Source organism: Mauremys mutica, unplaced genomic scaffold, assembly GCF_020497125.1.
Source record: "Mauremys mutica isolate MM-2020 ecotype Southern unplaced genomic scaffold, ASM2049712v1 000807F_np12_obj, whole genome shotgun sequence".
In the NCBI taxonomy this organism is placed as follows: Eukaryota; Metazoa; Chordata; order Testudines; family Geoemydidae; genus Mauremys; species Mauremys mutica.
In genome coordinates this window covers 91,347-112,686 of record NW_025423055.1, presented here as the reverse complement: position 1 = coordinate 112,686, position 21,340 = coordinate 91,347, and the positions used below count along the sequence as shown (strand labels likewise).

The 21,340-nt window shown below is 47.6% G+C and overlaps 6 non-coding genes and 1 pseudogene across 6 annotated transcripts; 1 reads left to right on the top strand and 6 right to left on the bottom strand.

Moving 5' to 3' along the window:
- Positions 1-364: 364 nt before the first annotated feature.
- LOC123357579 lies at positions 365-560 on the bottom strand. Its single transcript, XR_006575579.1, has one exon. It is a non-coding gene; the product is annotated as a U2 spliceosomal RNA (small nuclear RNA).
- A 1,143-nt stretch (positions 561-1,703) lies between these two features.
- Positions 1,704-1,803, bottom strand: LOC123357575 (annotated as a pseudogene).
- A 3,699-nt stretch (positions 1,804-5,502) lies between these two features.
- LOC123357569 lies at positions 5,503-5,668 on the top strand. The gene has a single exon (XR_006575572.1). It is a non-coding gene; the product is annotated as a U1 spliceosomal RNA (small nuclear RNA).
- A 10,839-nt stretch (positions 5,669-16,507) lies between these two features.
- LOC123357577 lies at positions 16,508-16,703 on the bottom strand. Its single transcript, XR_006575578.1, has one exon. It is a non-coding gene; the product is annotated as a U2 spliceosomal RNA (small nuclear RNA).
- Positions 16,704-17,840: 1,137 nt separating this feature from the next.
- Positions 17,841-17,956, bottom strand: LOC123357574. The gene has a single exon (XR_006575576.1). It is a non-coding gene; the product is annotated as a U5 spliceosomal RNA (small nuclear RNA).
- A 1,041-nt stretch (positions 17,957-18,997) lies between these two features.
- TRNAE-UUC lies at positions 18,998-19,069 on the bottom strand. Its single transcript has one exon. It is a non-coding gene; the product is annotated as a tRNA-Glu (tRNA).
- A 1,425-nt stretch (positions 19,070-20,494) lies between these two features.
- TRNAL-CAA lies at positions 20,495-20,603 on the bottom strand. The gene is made up of 2 exons: positions 20,566-20,603; positions 20,495-20,540 (listed from the first exon to the last, which is right to left on the bottom strand). It is a non-coding gene; the product is annotated as a tRNA-Leu (tRNA).
- Positions 20,604-21,340: the final 737 nt, after the last annotated feature.

Genomic DNA, 21,340 nt, shown 5'->3' with positions numbered 1-21,340 from the left:
GCAGTTGTGGATATACACGTGACCTCAAATATTACCAACCGCCCCACCCCCCGCCCCCAAAAATACAAAAAAAAAAACAAACAAAAAAATCCCATCTCCCCAACAGACCCAGAATCTGGAAAGCATTTGTCCCTCATACTGTTGAAAAGACTCACAGCAGAAAGAAGGAGTCCAGCTTCTTAAATAACTCTCTAGCAAGAAAAAGAAGAACCTCTCACATCTATAGACTCACAAAACACTTCCAAGAAACTGTAAAGAAAGAAAAACACCCAGATTTTTCTGCTACTTCAAAAAACATTTGCTTTAAAGAAAGTATCACAGTTCAACTCTTTTCTGCTTTTTTAACCAGAAGGTTCTTCTCTAAAGGAGATACACCGTTCCTGGAAGGACTGCAATACCAGGTCAATCCATAGGGCAGACAAAGCAAGCTTCTGTTCTAACCCCCCCTGCTTCAAAAATCAAGTTAATATACAGTCCTCACATCAAGGACGTATCAGAGATTAAACTGATAAGAACAGAGACAACACTTTGATCTGAGCTCCAAGGAGCCAAGAAACAATACTCACACTCTGCTACGCACGCACACCCCTGGGCCCACCCATTTTGACCTCACCAGGACGATCTCCCAGAACCGCAACAAACACCACAACTCAGGAACTCTACCTGAGAATCACTTCCCCAAAATGACTCCAGTGGAAGACTTCAAAGCAAGAACCCTTAACACACAATTCTGTTCAAAGACAGACAAGTCTTGCAGACGCCTTCCTCTCCCTGGTTTCCCCTCTATACTCCTAATTTCCATAAACCCACCCACTGACCTGGACTACCAATCTCTCACGGTTAACTCTTACAGCAAAACAGGGCAAAGAAAGCCTATGCAGGCGCTATTCCGCAACCCCGAGGCTCTTTTCTTCTCCTTCCCACAGAACTAGCTCAAACAGACAGTCAATTGCATCAAAGCAATTCCTCGCCATTTGGGGCATTGGTGCCCCTTAGTCGCTCTGAGGTGATCAGCTGGTTCCTTCTGGCCTGAAACACTAGGAATCTGACTCAAAGGGCCACAACCTTCCTCTTCTTCTGCTCCTATGAACCAGCCCTCATCTGGGCAAAACGTTTACCGTTTCCTAAGTTAAAACACTGGTGTTTTCCCAACAGGAAAGGGATGGACAATTTCTCTTCTGTGGGAAGATGAGGGAAACCATGCAATCACCTTCTGGAAGGTATATTAAGGAGGGCGGCAGAAGAACCCTCACGGACTAGACTAAGAAAGCAGCTCTTGAACTGACCTTTCAACAATGACAAACTAAAATCTGCAAGAGCAGCCTTTCAACTCAGGGGCCCAATAATAAGCTGTTACCAATAACTTTTAACCGAAGAGTTACAAATGACTCCAAACCAGACACTCTTAGGACAAACCAAACGTTAACACAAACAACAACACATTTCTTTGCTGCTCTTCCACCGTGATACTCTCCTCCACCGTTCCTGCTAAAAACATACAAAACTAAAGAGCCAGCGGAATACACATCACAAAACAGTCCCTGGCTAGCTAGGAAGCCATCTCACTGGCACAAGAAGTTTAAAGAAAAAAAAACCCAAAAAAAACATTTGCAGAGATCTGAGCTTTTTTCATACTATCAAAAAGCTTCAGCCAGTGACACCAGCTCAGGGAGCACTCTTCTGTTTTTCTCACAGCAGACAACAGCCTTGCTAAAGCAAAGCCTTAAAAAATTGGGTACAAACTCATCAACATTCCTCTCCAAAGGCTAAAGATTTATACGAACTGAAGAGAAAGCAGAGTATGTAGAACTTGTGGCGAGGTGCTGCCGGGGCAACCGCCTACGCTCCCAAAAGTCAGGGTGACTACTCTCCCAGCCCGCTACACCGCTAGCTTTCAGAGGAAATGGAATTGAACCGATTGGCAGCCCGAGTTGGATCATCGAAACCGGGGACACAGGGAGCAAAACCAGCCCCTCGACCAGGGACTCGCTTCGCTGCGCGCAATGCACTGTGGCTATGCAAATAAGATGCTCCGGCCGTCTCCGGCGCTCAAAGGAGTCTTTTCTCTGGGCTGCCTCTGCTCCTTCCCCGGCTGGGCGGAGATTGGGATGCGGCAGCTGCTCTCCTAAGACAGTCCCGCTGATGCCCAGGCGCATGGAGGACGGAGCCCGGACGAGAAGGCAGAGGGCACTTGGCCCACAGCTAAAACCCGGAGCAAACGCACACACGTTGCAAAGTAACGGGAGCCGGGATCTCGCACATGAGATTCTATCTGCCGGCCGGGGTGCGACCCCGCGTTGTACCTGCTGCTTGGTCTGCCTCTGCTGCAAAGTAGCTCGCCTCGCTCAGATCCTTGGGGTTCGCTGAGCTGCAGCTCACCTTGATACACGGGAACAGCTTCAAATCATGGAATATCAGGGTTGGAAGGGACCTCAGGAGGTCATCTAGTCCAACCCAATCCCCAACTAAATCATCCCAGCCAGGGCTTTGTCAAGGCTGACCTTAAAAACCTCTCAGGAAGGAGATTCCACCACCTCCCTAGGGAACCCATTCCAGTGCTTCACCACCCTCCTAGTGAAAAAGGGTTTTCCTAAGATCCAACCTAAACCTTCCCCACCGCAACTTGGGACCATTGCTCCTCGTTCTGTCATCTGGTGCCACTGAGAACAGTCTAGATCCATCCTCTTTGGAACCCCCTTTCAGGTAGTTGAAAGCAGCGATCAACTCCCCCCTCATTCTTCTCTTCTGCAGACTAAACAATCCCAGTTCCCTCAGCCTCTCCTCATAAATCATGTCTTCCAGCCCCCTAATCACTTTTGTTGCCCTATGCTGGACTCTTTTCAGTTTTTCCACATCCTTCTTGCAGTGTGGGGCCCAAAACCGGACACGGTACTCCAGATGAGGCCTCACCAACGTCGAAGAGAAGGGAACGACCACATCCCTCGATCTGCTGGCAATGCCCCTACGTATACAGTCCAAAATGCCGTTAGCCTTCTTGGCAACAAGGGCACGCTGTCGACTCATATCCAGCTTCTCGTCCACTGTAACCCCTAGGTCCTTTTCTGCAGAACTGCTGCCTAGCCATTCGGTCCCTAGTCTGGAGCAGTGCACGGGATTCTTCCGTCCTAAGTGCAGGACTGGGCACTTGTCCTTGTTGAACCTCATCAGGTTTCTTTCGGCCCAATCCTCCAATTTGTCTAGGTCCCTCTGTAGCCTATCCGTACCCTCCAGCGTATCGACCGCTCCTCCCAGTTTAGCGTCATCTGCAAACTTGCTGAGAGTGCAGTCCACGCCATCCTCCAGATCCTTAACGAAGATATTGTACACAACCGGCCCCAGGACCGAGCCTTGGGGCACGCCGCTTGAGACCGGCTGCCAATTAGACGTGGAGCCATTGATCACTACCCGTTGAGCCCGAGGACCTAGCCAGCTTATAGTCCACCTTATAGTCCATTCATCCAGCCCAAACTTCTTGAACTTGCCGACAAGAATACTGTGGGAGACCGTATCAAAAACTTTGCTAAAGTCAAGGAAGAACACATCCATTGCTTTTCCCTCATCCACAGACCCAGTTCTCTCCTCACAGAAGGCAATTAGGTTAGTCAGGCGTGACTTGCCCTTGCTGAATCCATGCTGACCGCTCCTGATCACTTGCCTCTCCTCTAAGTGCTTCAGAATTGATTCCTTGAGGACCTGCTCCATGATTTTTCCAGGGACTGAGGTGAGGCTGACTGGCCTGTAGTTCCCCGGATCCTCCTTCTTTCTTCCCTCTTTTAAAGATGGGCACTACATTAGCCTTTTCCCAGTCATTTGGGACCTCCCCCAATGGCCATGAATTTTCAAAGATAATGACCAGTGGCTCTGCAATCACACCCGCCAACTCCTTTAGCACCCTCGGATGCAGCGCATCCGGCCCCATGGATTTGTGCTCATCCAGCTTTTCTAAATAGTCCCGAAGCACTTCTTTCTCCACAGAGGGCTGGTCACCTCCTCTCCATGCTGTGCTGCCCAGAGCAGCAGTCTGGGAGCTGATTTTGTTCGTGAAGACAAAATCACGAAGGGGGAGGGTGGGGAAGCATTGAGTACATTAGCTTTTTCCACATCCTCTGTCACTAGGTCGCCTCCCTCATTCTGTAAGGGGCCCACACTTTCCTTGACTTTCTTCTTGTTGCTAACATCCCTGAAGAAACCCTTCTTGTTGTTACTCTTAACATCTCTTGCTAGCTGCAACTCCAAGCGTGAGTTGCCCTTCCTGATTTCACTCCTGCGTGCCTGAGCAATATTTTTATACTCCTCCCTGGTCATTTGTCCAATCTTCCACTTCTTCAAACGGCGCTGCCTGCCAGTGCACTCAGCCTCACTTGGCAGGTAACAAAAGGGATCGAGTGGCCGTCCAGTTTCTGGAGAGTGGCTGACAACACCCGACCTTCTGCCCTGAGGAGAAACTGACGTGAGACAAGGCAGGGGAGGTCATTCTTGTATTGGACCAACTTCCGGTGGGGAGAGAGCGAGAGAGAGCGAGAGAGAAGCGAAATGCAAGCTGCACTCTTTCCCCAGCAGCAGGTGGGCCACGTCGTCTCTCTGATGGCCTGGCTTCCCGGGACGGGACCCGCTACAACTTAGATAATTTTTTACCTCAAGGTTCCCAAGACACAGACAAGGTTTTCATCTCGAGGCCAAAGGACCAAAAACATCAAGACACTTGATCACGGCCTTGGATAGGCCAAGATTTAAAAGTTTATTAGAAAATATTTGAAAATGAACGATACAGAGAGTTGAAACGTCAGATATTGGTCATCGGGGGTGACATACAGAGTATAGGGCGATTTTAGTTTTAAATGTTTATTAGAAAATGTTTAAGAATAGATAATACAGAGAGTTTAGTTTGTAACATCAGTTACTGGTCATCAGGGGTGACATACAGAGTATAGGGGGATGCTAGTACTTTAGGGTATTGGACAGCACATAACTTTTATACAGTGTGCAATGTCCCCAATGTGGGGTATACTGTGGGTGAGTTCAAGATACAGTCAGCAAGCAGTGAGGGTACATCACCCATACAACAGTTAAAGACAGTCATAGGTATAAATAAGCAAGCCAGGTAATGGGGATAGAATGACCCTCACATGGCAAAGTTAAGGTCTGTCGCACTCGATCTGAGCACTACACCCCATCTGAGCTCAAAGAGCTGAGCACGCAAGAGCGAGGCCCGGGCGGGCAGGGGGAGGGGCCCGAGCGGAGGGGCGGAGCCGCGTGAGCAGGTATGCAGATCTGTGTGCGAGCAGAGCATCGTGGGAGCGGACGCAGGCTGCCAGGCAGGGCCCGACTTTGGCACCGGGAGCTCGGCGTGGGGAAGGGAAGGTCTCCGGGGCCCACGTCGGGGCAGCTGTCGGCAGTGTGGGCCGGTGGGGGCGAGGCCGGCGGTGGGGGCGCGGCGGTCCGCCCCGTGTGTTATAAGTGCGGGGCGAGCGAGGGCGGGCGGCGGCCGGGCAGCAGGAACTCATACTTACCTGGCAGGGGAGATACCATGATCACGAAGGTGGTTTTCCCAGGGTGAGGCTTATCCATTGCACTGCCAGGTGTGCTGACCCCTGCGATTTCCCCAAATGTGGGAAAACTCGACTGCATAATTTGTGGTAGTGGGGGACTGCGTTCGCGCTCTCCCCTGGTGATTGGTTTCAAAAACAGACAACTGACAGTGGCCTGTTTAGGCTTAGTGCACTGCAAAGCAGATTCTCAGGAAAGCAGTTGTTATTCTGGCCCTTTGGGAGTGCTCTTTTCCACAGGCCCTGTACTTCTAGGTATCTTTGTCACAAGTTCCTCCTTGTAAGCAAAGCTCAGCTCTGAAACTTTACTTGGGTCTCTCTGTGTTCTTCGCTTTCCCTGGTCTTTTGCAGCTGATCTGCTCTCTAGTCTGCTTTTGGGGGGCTTGGACGGGTGCCTTCCTTGGCTCTAAGGGAGGCCTGCCTGCCTGCTCTGCTTCTTTCCCTGCTTGTAGCTTCTTGCCCGGCCCTTCTTCTCGGGCTCTTCCTCCTTTGACGGGAGGACGGCCTGTCCAAAATGCCTGTCCCACCTGGTCTCCTCGTCCAACAGGCATTCTCGCCCCCTGCCCTGGGGCCGCTTTGGCTTTCGCTGTCTGTTCCTGTCTCTTGGTGGCCACCCTGTCTGTGCTACGGAGACTAGGCTGTCACAACCCCATGCTGGAGGAGGGCTTTCCGTCGCTTGAGGCCCACCCACCGCCTCCCCGAATGCCCTTTAGCTACGCTGCGGGTTAGGGCGGCGTGGCCGTGTCGCCCAGGAGCGGGTTTTCCCTTTTGCACACCTCTGACGGACGGAGCTGTTTTGACTTAACTGTTCAGCACGCACCGACCCTCGGGCCTGGGCTGCACGGGGAACGTAAATCGGCGCGGCTACATCAGTCCGCGCCTTGGTCGGAAGAATTCTTCCGTCGACCTAGCTCCCGCCTTTCGGGGAGGTGGATGGCCGGCACCAACGAGGAAAACCCTCTCCAGGACCCTTCTCCGGGAACAGTGCCCTTCCGTTTGGGGAGATTATGCTTTAAAAAAGAGAAATTGTTTAACTGCCTTTCTCTGAGGCAAGGTTGACTTTGTATTGCTTCCCTCGTGGCTCCTTATAGCAGTTGTGTTCTGAAATCTTTAGGGTTTGACTTCATTTATGATGAAATCTTGCTGTAACTTTATTCTAATTTTCAATGAGTAACTAGACCTGAGCTGTTTGGTGTGTTAGTGGAGGATTGTTTAAAAACCTGGGATTCCACTTTCGGCTGCCTTTCCATTACATTTCCTCTGAAAGCCCACCGAAAGCCTCCACTTCCCACATAACTCTCTCAAACCTGCAGTCATCAGGCATACAGAAGATGCTTACAGTTTCACTCCATACGAGTCCAGTTCCTTGCTGTTTCCTGTCTAACCACTGCACACATATGGTATCCCCTCCCTACCCGGAGCTGCTTCCTGGCTTTTGCGCTCAGGACAGGAAAACGAGAATGGAGAGGTAAGCTGTGCAGGGAACTCTTCCTCAGCTCGCACTCCACCCCCCAAGGGCCTTTCGAGGTCTTCTACGGACTTCAGGTTTCATTTGATTTCCAAGGTTTATGGGCTCATTAATTAGCCATCTCTCCTAATGCAGGGATCCTACGGGTCAGACCAAAGATCGATGGCCCAAAAGAGCTAAGAAACAGAAATAAAGGTGAGCGCTAGGCGTTACATTCAGATGAGCATCCAGAATCTGACTGTGCCCTGGCATGTTCAACGCTGCCGAAAAGAAGGAGCTCGTCAGGTCCCTCTGCTAGCACCCAAATCTGGTGGCTAGTCGGTCTGCTGGGAAATAAGGAAAAAGAAAAGAATTAAAGGAGTCAGGCAATAACAAGGAAATGAAAAGGTTTGTTGAACGGGTTCTGTCTGATTGACTGTCTTCCCAGCTACCCGTCCAAGTTAAAGACCTAGCCCAGTATCCTGTCTGCTGACAGCGGCCAATGCCAGGTGCCCCAGAGGGAATGAACAGAACAGGGAATCATCAAGTGCTCCATCCCCTGTCACCCATGCCCCGCTTCTGGCAAACAGGGATACCTAGCTAGGGATACCGCTGGCAAAGCGCCATAGATGGACCTATCCTCCATGAATTTATCTAGTGCTTTTTTTAACCCTGTTATAGTCTTGGCCTTCACGACATCCTCTGGCAAAGATTTCCACAGGTTGACTGTGTGGTGCGTGAAGAAAGACTTCCTTTTGTTTGTTTTAAAGCTGCTGTCTATTAATTTGATTTGGTGACCCCTAGTTCGTGTGTTATGAGAAGGAGTAAATAACTCTTCCTTATTTACTTGCTCCACGCCGGTCATAGTTTTATAGACCTCCCTCGTATCCCCCTTTAGTTGTCTTTATAAAGCCACGCACAAGCAACCAGGGAGCTTTGAGAACAGGGGCTGCTAACAGGGAGTTTCGCAAGGGAGTTTAGAAGGGGAGTGGGAAGGGAGTGGGAGTCCCTCACCAGCCCTAACCCCTTCCCCGTGGCCCCCCCCTAAAACCTATAAACTGAACCACAGTCCAAAACTACTTTCCGTAAACCACCCTTTCACTAACTAGGAGACAATGCAGGCAGAAGCCCAACAGCAGAGTGGGGGCTATCCAGTTTATTGCACTGACTGTTGCATGTATGATTACCTGCCCTGTGGGCGGGTGGCGTATGTGTGCAGTCGGTTCAAGGAGCTCCTGGCCCTCAGAGACCATGTACAGACTTTGGAGGCCAGGGTGGTGGAACTGGAGGAGCTGAGAGAGGCAGAGAGGTATGTTGATGAGGCTTTCCGGGACACTGTAGAATTGTCCCACCTCCGCTTAGACAGCTCCTGTGCTGTTGAGGAGGAAGAAGGGCCCAGGGAAGTAGAGCAGTCAATGGGAGCAGAGGGAAACCTTCCCGTAGTTGGGACCCTCCTTCCAGATGGTGCTGGGGTTGCCTCTCGCACTGAGGTTGCCTCTCCGGGGGAGGGAACTCCAGTTTCTAGGAAAAGGCAGGTGTTAGTAATGGGAGATTCGATTATTAGAAATGTAGATAGCTGGGTCTGTGATGACCGGGAGAACCGTATGGTGACTTGCCTGCCTGGTGCGAAGGTTGCGGATCTCTCGAGGCATCTAGATAGACTTATGTGTAGTGCTGGGGAGGAGCCGGTGGTCGTGGTACATGTAGGTACCAATGACATAGGGAAGGGTAGGAGAGATGTCCTGGAAGCCAAATTTAGGCTGCTAGGGAAGAGACTGAAATCCAGGACCTCTATGGTGGCATTTTCAGAAATGCTCCCAGTTCCACGCGCAGGGCCAGGTAGGCAGGCAGAGCTTCAGAGTCTCAATGCGTGGATGAGACGATGGTGTAGAGAGGAGGGGTTCACATTCATTAGGAACTGGGGAAACTTCTGGGATGGGAGGAGCCTATACAGGAGAGATGGGCTCCACCTAAACCAAAGTGGAACCAGACTGCTGGCACTAAACATTAAAAAGGTTGTAGAGCAGTTTTTAAACTAGGAGATGGGGGAAAGCCGACTGCTGCAGAGGAGCGTGTGGATCGGACACAGACTTCTCTTAGGGGAGAGTCTGATGATAGAGAATCTCCAGGTTATAGTCAGGAGCAGAGGAATGAGAAGTATAATGTAAGGGCCGGATCAGATGATAAACAGTCACATAAAAAAGAATCTGGCACATCAGAAAAAGGCAGGCTAATAAACAGGGACAAGTTTTTAAAGTGCTTGTACACAAATGCCAGAATTCTAAATAATAAGATGGGTGAACTAGAGTGCCTTGTGATAAAGGAGGATATAGATATAATAGGCATCACAGAAACCTGGTGGACTGAGAGCAATCAATGGGACACAATCATTCCGGGGTACAAAATATATCGGAAGGACAGAACAGGCCGTGCAGGGGGAGGAGTGGCACTATATGTTAAAGAAAGTGTAGATTCAAATGAAGTAAAAATCTTAAGCGAATCCACAGGTTCCATAGAGTCTCTATGGATAGAAATTTCATGCTCTAGTAAAAATATAACAGTAGGGATCTATTATCAACCACCTGACCAGGACAGTAATAGTGATGATGAAATGCTAAGGGAAATTAGACAGGCTATCAAAATTAAGAACCCAATAATAGTGGGGGATTTCAATTATCCCCATATTGACTGGGAACATTTCACTTCAGGACGAAATGCAGAGTTAAAATTTCTCGATACTTTAAATGACTGCTTCATGGAGCAGCTGGTACGGGAACCCACAAGGGGAGAGGCGACTCTAGATTTAATCCTGAGTGGAGCGCAGGAGCTGGTCCAAGAGGTAACTATAGCGGGACCGCTTGGAAATAGTGACCATAATACAATAGCATTCAACATCCCTGTGGTGGGAAGAACATCTCAACTGCCCAACACTGTGGCCTTTAATTTCAAAAGGGGGAACTATACAAAAATGAGGGGGTTAGTTAGACAAAAGTTAAAAGGTACAGTGACTAAAGTGGTGTTCCCCAAGGGTCAGTCCTAGGACCAAAAGGGACTAAAGTGAACGCCCTTTTTAAAGACACCATAATAGAGGCCCAACTTCAATGTATACCCCAAATTAAGAAAAACAGTAAAAGAACTAAAAAAGAGCCACCGTGGCTTAACAACCATGTAAAAGAAGCAGTGAGAGTTAAAAAGACTTCCTTTAAAAAGTGGAAGTCAAATCCCAGTGAAGCAAATAGAAAGGAGCACAAACACTGCCAACTTAAGTGCAAGAGTGTAATAAGAAAAGCCAAAGAGGAGTTTGAAGAATGGCTAGCCAAAAACTCCAAAGGTAATAACAAAATGTTTTGTAAGTACATCAGAAGCAGGAAGCCTGCTAAACAACCAGTGGGGCCCCTTGACGATGAAAATACAAAAGGAGCGCTTAAAGATGATAAAGTCATTGCGGAGAAACTAAATGGATTCTTTGCTTCAGTCTTCACGGCTGAGGATGTTAGGGAGATTCCCAAACCTGAGCTGGCTTTTGTAGGTGACAAATCTGAGGAACTGTCACAGATTGAAGTGTCACTAGAGGAGGTTTTGGAATTAATTGATAAACTCAACATTAACATGTCACCGGGACCAGATGGCATTCACCCAAGAGTTCTGAAAGAACTCAAATGTGAAGTTGCGGAACTATTAACCAAGGTTTGTAACCTGTCCTTTAAATCGGCTTCGGTACCCAATGACTGGAAGTTAGCTAATGTAACGCCAATATTTAAAAAGGGCTCTAGGGGTGATCCTGGCAATTACAGACCGGTAAGTCTAACGTCGGTACCGGGCAAATTAGTTGAAACAATAGTAAAGAATAAAATTGTCAGACACATAGAAAAACATAAACTCTTGAGCAATAGTCAACATGGTTTCTGTAAAGGGAAATCGTGTCTTACTAATCTAGTAGAGTTCTTTGAAGGGGTCAACAAACATGTGGACAAGGGGGATCCGGTGGACATAGTGTACTTAGATTTCCAGAAAGCCTTTGACAAGGTCCCTCACCAAAGGCTCTTATGTAAATTAAGCTGTCATGGGATAAAAGGGAAGGTCCTTTCATGGATTGAGAACTGGTTAAAGGACAGGGAACAAAGGGTAGGAATTAATGGTAAATTCTCAGAATGGAGAGGGGTAACTAGTGGTGTTCCCCAAGGGTCAGTCCTAGGACCAATCCTATTCAATTTATTCATAAATGATCTGGAGAAAGGGGTAAACAGTGAGGTGGCAAAGTTTGCAGATGATACTAAGCTACTCAAGATAGTTAAGACCAAAGCAGATTGTGAAGAACTTCAAAAAGATCTCACAAAACTAAGTGATTGGGCAACAAAATGGCAAATGAAATTTAATGTGGATAAATGTAAAGTAATGCACATTGGAAAAAATAACCCCAACTATACATACAACATGATGGGGGCTAATTTTGCTAAAACGAGTCAGGAAAAAGATCTTGGAGTTATCGTGGATAGTTTTCTGAAGATGTCCACGCAGTGTGCAGAGGCGGTCAAAAAAGCAAACAGGATGTTAGGAATCATTAAAAAGGGGATAGAGAATAAGACTGAGAATATATTATTGCCCTTATATAAATCCATGGTACGCCCACATCTCGAATACTGTGTACAGATGTGGTCTCCTCACCTCAAAAAAGATATTCTAGCACTAGAAAAGGTTCAGAAAAGAGCAACTAAAATGATTAGGGGTTTAGAGAGGGTCCCATATGAGGAAAGATTAAAGAGGCTAGGACTCTTCAGTTTGGAAAAGAGGAGACTAAGGGGGGACATGATAGAGGTATATAAAATCATGAGTGATGTTGAGAAAGTGGATAAGGAAAAGTTATTTACTTATTCCCATAATACAAGAACTAGGGGTCACCAAATGAAATTAATAGGCAGCAGGTTTAAAACAAATAAAAGGAAGTTCTTCTTCACGCAGCGCATAGTCAACTTGTGGAACTCCTTACCTGAGGAGGTTGTGAAGGCTAGGACTATAACAATGTTTAAAAGGGGACTGGATAAATTCATGGTGGCTAAGTCCATAAACGGCTATTAGCCAGGATGGGTAAGAATGGTGTCCCTAGCCTCTGTTCGTCAGAGGATGGAGATGGATGGCAGGAGAGAGATCACTTGATCATTGTCTGTTAGGTTCACTCCCTCAGGGGCACCTGGCATTGGCCACTGTCGGCAGACAGATACTGGGCTAGATGGACCTTTGGTCTGACCCGGTATGGCCTTTCTTAGGGTACGTCTACACTACGGGACTATTCCGAATTTGCATAAACTGGTTTTGTAAAACAGATTTTATAAAATCGAGTGTGCGCGGCCACACTAAACACATTAAATCGGTGGTGTGCGTCCACGGTCCGAGGCTAACGTCGATTTCTGGAGCATTGCACTGTGGGTAGCTACTCCGTAGCTATCCCATAGTTCCCGCAGCCTCCCCCGCCCCTTTGAATTTCCGGGTTGAGATCCCAGTGCCTGATGCGGCAAAAATCATTGTCGCGGGTGGTTCTGGGTAAATGTCGTCAGTCACTCCTTCCGCTGGGAAAGCAACGGCAGACAAGCATTTCATGCCTTTTTTCCCTGGATTGCCCTGGAAGATGCCATAGCATGGCAATCATGGAGCCTGTTTAGCCTTTTGTGACTGTCACCGTATGTGTACTAGATGCCGCTCACAGAGGCGATTCAGCAGCGCTACACAGCAGCATGCTTTTGCTTTTGCATGATAGCAGAAATGGTTATCAGCCATATTGTACCATCTGCCATACCATAAATTGGTAATAAGATGATCGTGGCTACCAGTCCTTTTGCACTGTTCTATTTGCTGCTGTCATAAATGCCCCTGACTGCTCTTAGCCAAGGGCGCAAAAGAAAAAAATTGGGAATGACTCCCTGAGTCAATCTCTCCTTTTTGATATCTAAAAATAGAATCAGTCTTGCCTAGAATATGGGCAAGTGTACTAGAGAACCACTGTATCATAGAACCAAAGAGCACAGCTGCTCTGTGTCAGATCCTGCAGAAATTATGAGCTGTATTCTATTCACAGGGGGTGCTCCTGCAACAACCCCACCTGTTGATTCTGTTCTTCCCTCAGCCTTCCTGGGCTACCGTAGCATTGTCCCCCCACTTGTGTGATGAAGTAATAAAAAATGCAGGAATAAGACACAGTGATTTGTTAGTGAGATATGAGTGGAAGGCAGCCTCCAGCTGCTATGATAGTCCAGACAGGACAGTAAGGAGTGTGTAGGAGAAGAGCCCAGCATCCCTCTGTTAGTTGAGGGGCACTTGAATCTTTTCTTTACGCATGAAGGGTGGGGGCTGATGGAGCTCAGCCCCCTGTTTCTATGATGATGATGGTTATCAGCCATATTGCACCATCTATAAGGAAAAATTAGGACGAGGCGCCCTTGATCAACCTAACAAATGCTGGTCATCATGGTTACCAGTCCTTTTGCACTGCCCCATGTGCCAATAGGCTGATGATGAGGACGGATACTAATCATATTGTACCATCAGTCAGCCATAGCGTGGGGGGAGCAAGGATGTTGGTGTTCAGTGCTGCACCATCGCGTCTATCTGCAGCATTCAGTAAAGATAGGGTGACATGTAAAAGAGTCAAGAGAGGATTGTTTTCCCTTTCACTTCTGGGGATGGGTGGGGGGGTGAGTAAATTGCCGAGCTATGCCCTGACCCACCGCGGACACTGTTTTTGACCCTAGAAGCATTTGAGGCTCAGCCAAGAATGCAAATGCTTTTCAGAGACTGCAGGAACTGTGGGATAGCTTGAGTCCTCCAGTCCATGAGCGTCCATTTGATTCTTTGGCTTTCCGTTACGCTTGTCACGCAGCAGTGCGCTGAGTCCCTGCTATGGCATGTGTCTGGAGATATTTAAAAAATGATTTTGAATGTCGTCTTCTGTAACGGAGCACTGATAGAACAGATTTGCCTGCCCTTACAGCGATCACTGATTAACTGCATCACCACCCGTGCTGATCAGAGCTCCACGCTGGGTAAACAGGAAATATTCAAAAGTTCGCGGGGCTTTTCCTGTCTACCTGGCCACTGCATCCGAGTTCAGAATGCTGTCCAGAGCGGTCACTGGTGCACTGTGGAATACCGCCCGGAGGCCAATACCGTTGATCAGCGGCCACACTAACCCTAATCCGATATGGTAATACCGATACTAGCGTTACTCCTCTCGTTAGGGAGGAGTACAGAAACCGGTTTAAAGAGCCATTAAAATCGATATAAGGTGCCTCCTAGTGTGGACGGTTGTGGCGTTAAATCGGTTTTACGCTCCTAAAACCGGTTTAAACGCGTAGTGTAGACCAGGCTTTATGTTCTTATGTTCTTATGTCTCTTTTCCAAGATGAAAAGTCCCAATCTTATGAATCTCTTCTTAGATGGAAACTGGTCCATATCCCCTCATCATCTTTGTTGTCCGTTTCTGAATCTTTCCCATTCCCTTATACCTTTTTTGAGATTGGGGCGACCGCATCAGCATGCAGTATTCAAGATGTGGGCGTACCATGGATTGATATTGAGGCGATATGATAGTTTCTGTCTTATTACCTGTCCCTTTCTTAATGATTCCCAATGCTCCGCTGCACATTGAGTGGATGTTTTCAGAGAACTATCCACAACGACTTCCAGATCTCTTTCTCGAGTGGTAACAGCTAATTTAGACCCTATCGTTTTATAGGGATACTTGGGATTATGTTTGCCAATGTGCATTACTTTGCACTTATGAGCACCGACGTTCATCTGCCATTCGGTTGTCCCGTCACCCAGTTTTGTGAGATCTCTTTGTGGCTCTTGGCAGTCTGCCTAGGACTTAACTCTCTTGAGCAATTTGTATCATCTGCAAATTTTGCCACCTCACTGTTTAGCCCTTTCCCCAGATCATTTATGAATAAGTTGAACAGTACTGCTCCCAGTACAGACACCTGGGATAAGAGAGGGCAGATCCTCTTCTGACACTGGCAGACCAGGTGCCAGCTCATGCCAGGGTCCCTAGGCCTTACTGAAAAGTGACAAACGCATGGCTGGAAACTAGTGTTGCTCACCTGTTTGTTAGTGTTGTTAAAACAGGCATTAGCTTTATAAAAACGTGTTTAGAGTTTATGACAAGCTCGTGAGTTGCTGCATGCATTATTCTCACCTATAATAGCCGTAGCCCATGTTGTAAGGTGATATATAAGCATTGGCACTAAAGCTGTAAGCCCCTTGCCGCCGCCACGCCACCAGTCAGGAGAGAAGTATTACCATATGTGAAATGGTAGTTTACCAGAAGAGGCATCATCTCCTTTCCAACAAGAGAAGGCCCTGACTGAGACATCAGACAAGCCACTGTGGATCATCTGTGGACAAAAGACTTGGTTGATTGCTCCTCCTCACACACCTACGAGGAGGCAGAGCCCTGCACAAACACTTGCCCCCATCAGCTTGAGCTCTGGGGGAATGGAATAAAAATCCCTGTCAGGAAGAAACTGTTGTTCCCCCCTCCCCACGATGCTGCTTGGATTTCAGGGAGACGGCACACCTTCTAAGCAGCAGCAAGGGATCCCGGCTGTTTGGCTAGGGTTAGCCCTAAAGGACATACAGAGCTTGCGTGTTACAGCAGCTTCTACTACCCCTGGGTGGCAAGATAGAGTCAGGGTGCCCAAGGGGTCTGTCTGTGACTCCATGTTAAGGCTGTTCTAGTGCCTGAGGAGTTCACACTTGATACTTGGTGGGTGAAATTAAAGTGAGGAGCCCCGCTGCCTGCCAGCCCCAGGCACCGGGGGCTGCTGCTCTCTGGGACTCTGGCCACACTAGAAAGGTAAGTTTCTAGCTTGCCTGGTTCAGAAAACCAGAAGGGAAAGAAAGAGAACCCACATTACATTTTTTTAAAAAAGAATCCTCCTGATTTGTAAGCCACTGTCATGATTTGGGGGATTTTCCAATACCTAGGATGGCAACAATGAGAAGCTAAGGGTTATTATGTAGCATTTAGATTACAGTAGGCTTGGGGGGGGGGAAATCAGGATTGGGGCCCCTGTGTGCCGGGTGCAGCACGACTCCTAGTGCCTTGTCTTGATCTTACGAACCAAGATACATAGAACGTAGGTCGGGTGGCGAGAAGTCTATGTAACTCATGCAGTTGTGGATATACACGTGACCTCAAATATTACCAACCGCCCCACCCCACCCGAAAAATACAAAAAAAAAAAAAATCCCATCGCCCCAACAGACCCAGAATCTGGAAAGCATTTGTCCCTCATACTGTTGAAAAGACTCACAGCAGAAAGAAGGAGTCCAGCTTCTTAAATAACTCTCTAGCAAGACAAAGAAGAACCTCTCATATCTATAGACTCACAAAACACTTCCAAGAAACTGTAAAGAAAGAAAAACACCCAGATTTTTCTGCTACTTCAAAAAACATTTGCTTTAAAGAAAGTATCACAGTTCAACTCTTTTCTGCTTTTCTAACCAGAAGGTTCTCCTCTAAAGGAGATACACCGTTCCTGGAAGCACTGCAATACCAGGTCAATGCATAGGGCAGACAAAGCAAGCTTCTGTTCTAACTCCTCCTGCTTCAAAAATCAAGTTAATATACAGTCCTCACATCAAGGACATATCAGAGATTAAACTGATAAGAACAGAAACGACACTTTGATCTGAGCTCCAAGGAGCCAAGAAGCAATACTCACACTCTGCTATGCACACACACCCCTGCGCCCACCCATTTCGACCTCACCAGGACGAGCTCCCAGAACTGCAACAAACACCACCACTCGGGAACTCTACCTGAGAATCACTTCCCCAAAATGACTCCAGTGGAAGACTTCAAAGCAAGAACCCTTAACACACAATTCTGTTCAAAACAGACAAGTCTTGCAGACGCCTTCCTCTCCCTGGTTTACCCTCTATACTCCTAATTTCCATAAAGCCACCCACTGACCTGGACTACCAATCTCTCACTGTTAACTCTTACAGCAAAACAGGGCAAAGAAAGCCTATGCAGGCGCTATTCCACAGCCCCGAGGCTCTTTTCTGCTCCTTCCCACACAACTAGCTCAAACAGACAGTCAATTGCATCAAAGCAATTCCTCGCCATTTGGGGCACTGGTGCCCCTTAGTCGCTCTGAGGTGATCGGCTGGTTCCTTCTGGCCTGAAACGCTAGGAATCTGACTCAAAGGGCCACAACCTTCCTCTTCTTCTGCTCCTATGAACCAGCCCTCATCTGGGCAAAATGTTTACCGTTTCCTAAGTTAAAACACTGGTGTCTTCCCAACAGGAAAGGGATGGACAATTTCTCTTCTGTGGGAAGACGAGGGAAACCATGCAATCACCTTCTGGAAGGTATATTAAGGAGGGCGGCGGAAGAACCGTCACGGACTAGACTAAGAAAGCAGCTCTTGAACTGACCTTCCAACAATGACAAACTAAAATCTGCAAGAGCAGTCTTTCAACTCAGGGGCCCAATAAAAAGCTGTTACGAATAACTAACCGAAGAGTTACAAATGACTCCAAACCAGACACTCTTAGGACAAACCAAACGTTAACACAAACAACAACACATTTCTTTGCTGCTCTTCCACCGTGATACTCTCCTCCACCGTTCCTGCTAAAACATAAAAAACTAAAGAGCCAGCGGAATACACATCACAAAACAGTCCCTGGCTAGCTAGGAAGCCATCTCACTGGCACAAGAACCTTAAAGAAAAAAAAACCCCAAAAATCATTTTCAGAGCTCTGAGCTTTTTTCATACTATAGAAAAGCTTCAGCCAGTGACACCAGTTCAGGGAGCACTCTTCTGTTTTTCTCACAGCAGGCAACAGCCTTGCCAAAGCAAAGCCTTAAAAAATTGGGTACAAACTCATAAATATTCCTCTCCATGGAAATCTTTAGTAAAAGGCGAAAGATTTATACGAACTGAAGAGAAAGCAGAGTATTTATTAGGAGAATAAAAGATGGACACCGGAACTGAGGCAGACTACGGACACCGCATTCTGAGAAAACAATGGTGAACCTCCAACTCCAGCAGTGTGGGCCACATAGACAAGTAACCAGCACCCACAATCTTTACAAGCTTTTTTTCCAAAATAACTCATCTTTTGGAAAAATAGGTTGAGCCTTTTTGACAATCTGGCTAAAGATTTTAGTGCCTAACTGGGAGCCTAGTTCTTCTGCAAATCTGGCCCTAGCGGTGGGTGTGAGACCTTCTGAAAATTCTGGCCAATGTGTCTGGAAGCTCCAAGAAGCATCGCAACTTTGAGCATTTACTAGAACAGGATGAACAAAACCTTCCTTCCTTGACCTACAATCACCTTGATTCCAGGTTGAGGTTTCAAGAGAATTGATTTGATTCTTAGATGCAATGCGAAACAAACACCCTCCTGTAGACATTGGAAGAGGGAGGCTGAAATGGATCTGCCACTAAACCACGTTGCCTTTCATCAGTAGCCACCTGAGCAAGAGGGTAACCACTGGCCTAGAGGTGAAAGGCCCATAGCCCATGCTCAGAAGCCTTCAGCGGATAGATCTTAGGAATGGAAAAGCTTAATGATCTTTCTCCGGGGTGTTACTTCCAAAGACTTGTATATAGCGCTGGGTGAAAGGTTTTTGGATGAATATTATATTTAGTGAAATATTTTGGTGGACCCAAAATGATTGTTTGGTTTGGTTTGGTTTCACCAAGAAAAGTGAAAAGAAAAGAAAAAGATCTTGGGTCAAAGTGCAATGTTGTTCTAATTTAGGTTAGGCTCGGTAAGAAGGAAGAACTAAATTGTTTGCACAAGTAAGTGTATTTGTGTAAAAGGGTGCAGAGGCTGGGCTTTAAGGGGCAGATAGCCATATTGTAGTAGGTGGAAGCTTTGCTTTCCCCATGGCCTCCAAAGAGTTTCCAAGCATTCTGAAGGAGGCCAGGAAGTTGCATTCTTCCGCTTGAACTCCAAAGTGAGGAAGGCAAGGTAGATTTTTGTTGAAGAGGATAACTCCCTGACCAGGAATCGAACCCGGGCCGTGGCGGTGAAAGCGCCAAATCCTAACCACTAGACCACCAGGGAGATGAGATTTGGGGGGTTGGGCATAACTTTCTAGGCCTACTTTCTGTCCAACTGAGGCCATTCGTTCGTCTTCAAAGGAGGTTAACACAAGCTCTGAGTTCTTCGTTTCCTTACGGTTCCCTTCCTATTTTTAGCACTGATATGAAAAAGACACAGAAAACATATTAAAACAATTTCCAGTATTGTTATACATTGAGGCCACGTCTTTTTAAAAAAAAAAAACAGAGGGGGCAGAGAAGACAGTTCCCCGCCGGCCGCCAGACACATCTTTTCGCAGGGAATCAGAACCCCCTGGGGTAAAACTCCTCCAAGGATGTGCGGCTCCAGGAATGTCAGAGAAGGGAAGGACTGTTTGCTTTAGGAGGTGGGTGCGGGAACCTGCAGGTCCTTAGGTCCCTGCAGCGTCCGATGAAAGCATTTGGGGGGAAGGGGCCAGGATAGACAAAGACAGGAAAGACGGGCTTGCGGCTCCTGTGCAAACACCATGTTGCCAGCGGTCCAAGAGAAGCGGGTGGGGGTTTCGAGCATTTTGGCTGCTTCCTGAGGGCACGGAACTCACAACCTGGCAATGCTCAGAGCCCCGTTCCTCGGGAGCTTTCTTTGTGTTGGTCTTGTGATGCTGAGGGAGGAAGCTGAAGCATCATTTGAGTTTGTTTCAGTGCCTTCGGTTGGGCTAAGGTTGTGACCCTGAGCACAGGGGTTCCAGCTCTTAACCCCTGAGGGGAATGGACAATGGACCAACTTAATCTGTTGGACAGAAAGTAGCCAGAAAAAAATCAAATGATGCTTCCGGTTCCTCCGTCAGGATCACAAGAGAAACACAAAAAATCCCAAGAGGAACAATTCTTCTCTGCTTTAGTTACCTCCATCGCAACCCTCTCCACCTCTTCTTCTGCCTACCTAGCGGCTCTTTGATGGAGAAAGATCCTGGAGCGGATAGAATTTCTGAGATACAAACGGAGAGAGAGGCTTTGAGACCTCCTGATAGGATGTTGACACAATCTAACAGGGCTCTTGGTTGTAGCTGCCTCCTGTCTCTGCTCCCTATGTTGTCAATTCTGTGCCCTCATGAAGCAGCCAAACCAGAGTACGTAGAGCACCCAGTTTAGGGCTCAAGCCCAAACCCTGAGACTAAGAGTCTTACCTTCCCTTTATCAGTGTCTACTGTACTGCTCCCTTCTTCCTCCACCTGTATATGTTTGACATCCATACCTGCCCAAGATCAAGCAATGCCAACTTTCTGGTGGGGAATAAACTGGAATTTACCCAACTAGGTGCCTTGAGCGCATGGATTCCGAAGGTATTTACGATTCCCTCTAACTTCTCTTGCCGCTACTCTAAGAAAGCTCCTAAACGAGGGCTCTTCCAATATGTTACAAGGGCAATTGAAACCAGGCCACCTCTTGAGGTGGAATCAAGAGGTTGTGTCAGGAGTGGGATTTGAACCCACGCCTCCTGCAGGAGACCAGAAGCCCCAGTTGTGGGAAAGACAGAGCCTTGAGTCTGGCGCCTTAGACCACTCGGCCATCCTGACGCTGGGACAAAAGCAGCTCTCTCAACCCTCCTTTTCTTCAATATTGTATGAGCCGCTCAAGGAGACCAAGACAGCATCTCTCGTTCAACACCTACATCACATCTGGTTTTTAGACACCATCACCCTCATCTAAAGTTTCAGGTTTCCTACAACCCTGTGCCTTCTGAGGTGTTCTAATCTCCCCCCTCACTTATTAGATGGACACTAGGACAGAGGCAGAATAGAGACACTTAGCTTAATGAGAACCTCAAACTCCCGCACGGTGGGCCACAGAGTCAAGCAGCCAGCACTCACAATTGGTACCGGCCTTGTTTGGGTTTTTTTCCCAAACTAGCTCAGCACTCAGGGTGTTGAGCCCTTCTGGAAATCTTGCAAAAGAGTTTGGAGCCTGAATGGGTGTTGAGTTCTTAAGAAAACCATGTTTTTGTTTTGTTTCCCCAAGAAAATTGGGGACAAAAGATTAATCTAGGGTGAACCTGGATGTTTATTGCTGTTTTCGTTCAGCTCCACTAGGCTCTTTCGAAAGCTGGTCCGTTCCCCATTACAGAGGGTCCAAGCAGAGAGAGTGAAGGAACCCCTGTGCTCAGCATCACAACCTGAGCCCGAGGAAAAGCACTGAAACACGCTCAAATGACGCTTTAGGTTCATCCATCAGAATCACAAGAGCAAGACAAAGACATCTCAAGAGGAAGAGTCCTCGGCTTTCATTTACCCCATCGCAACCCTCTTCACTTCTT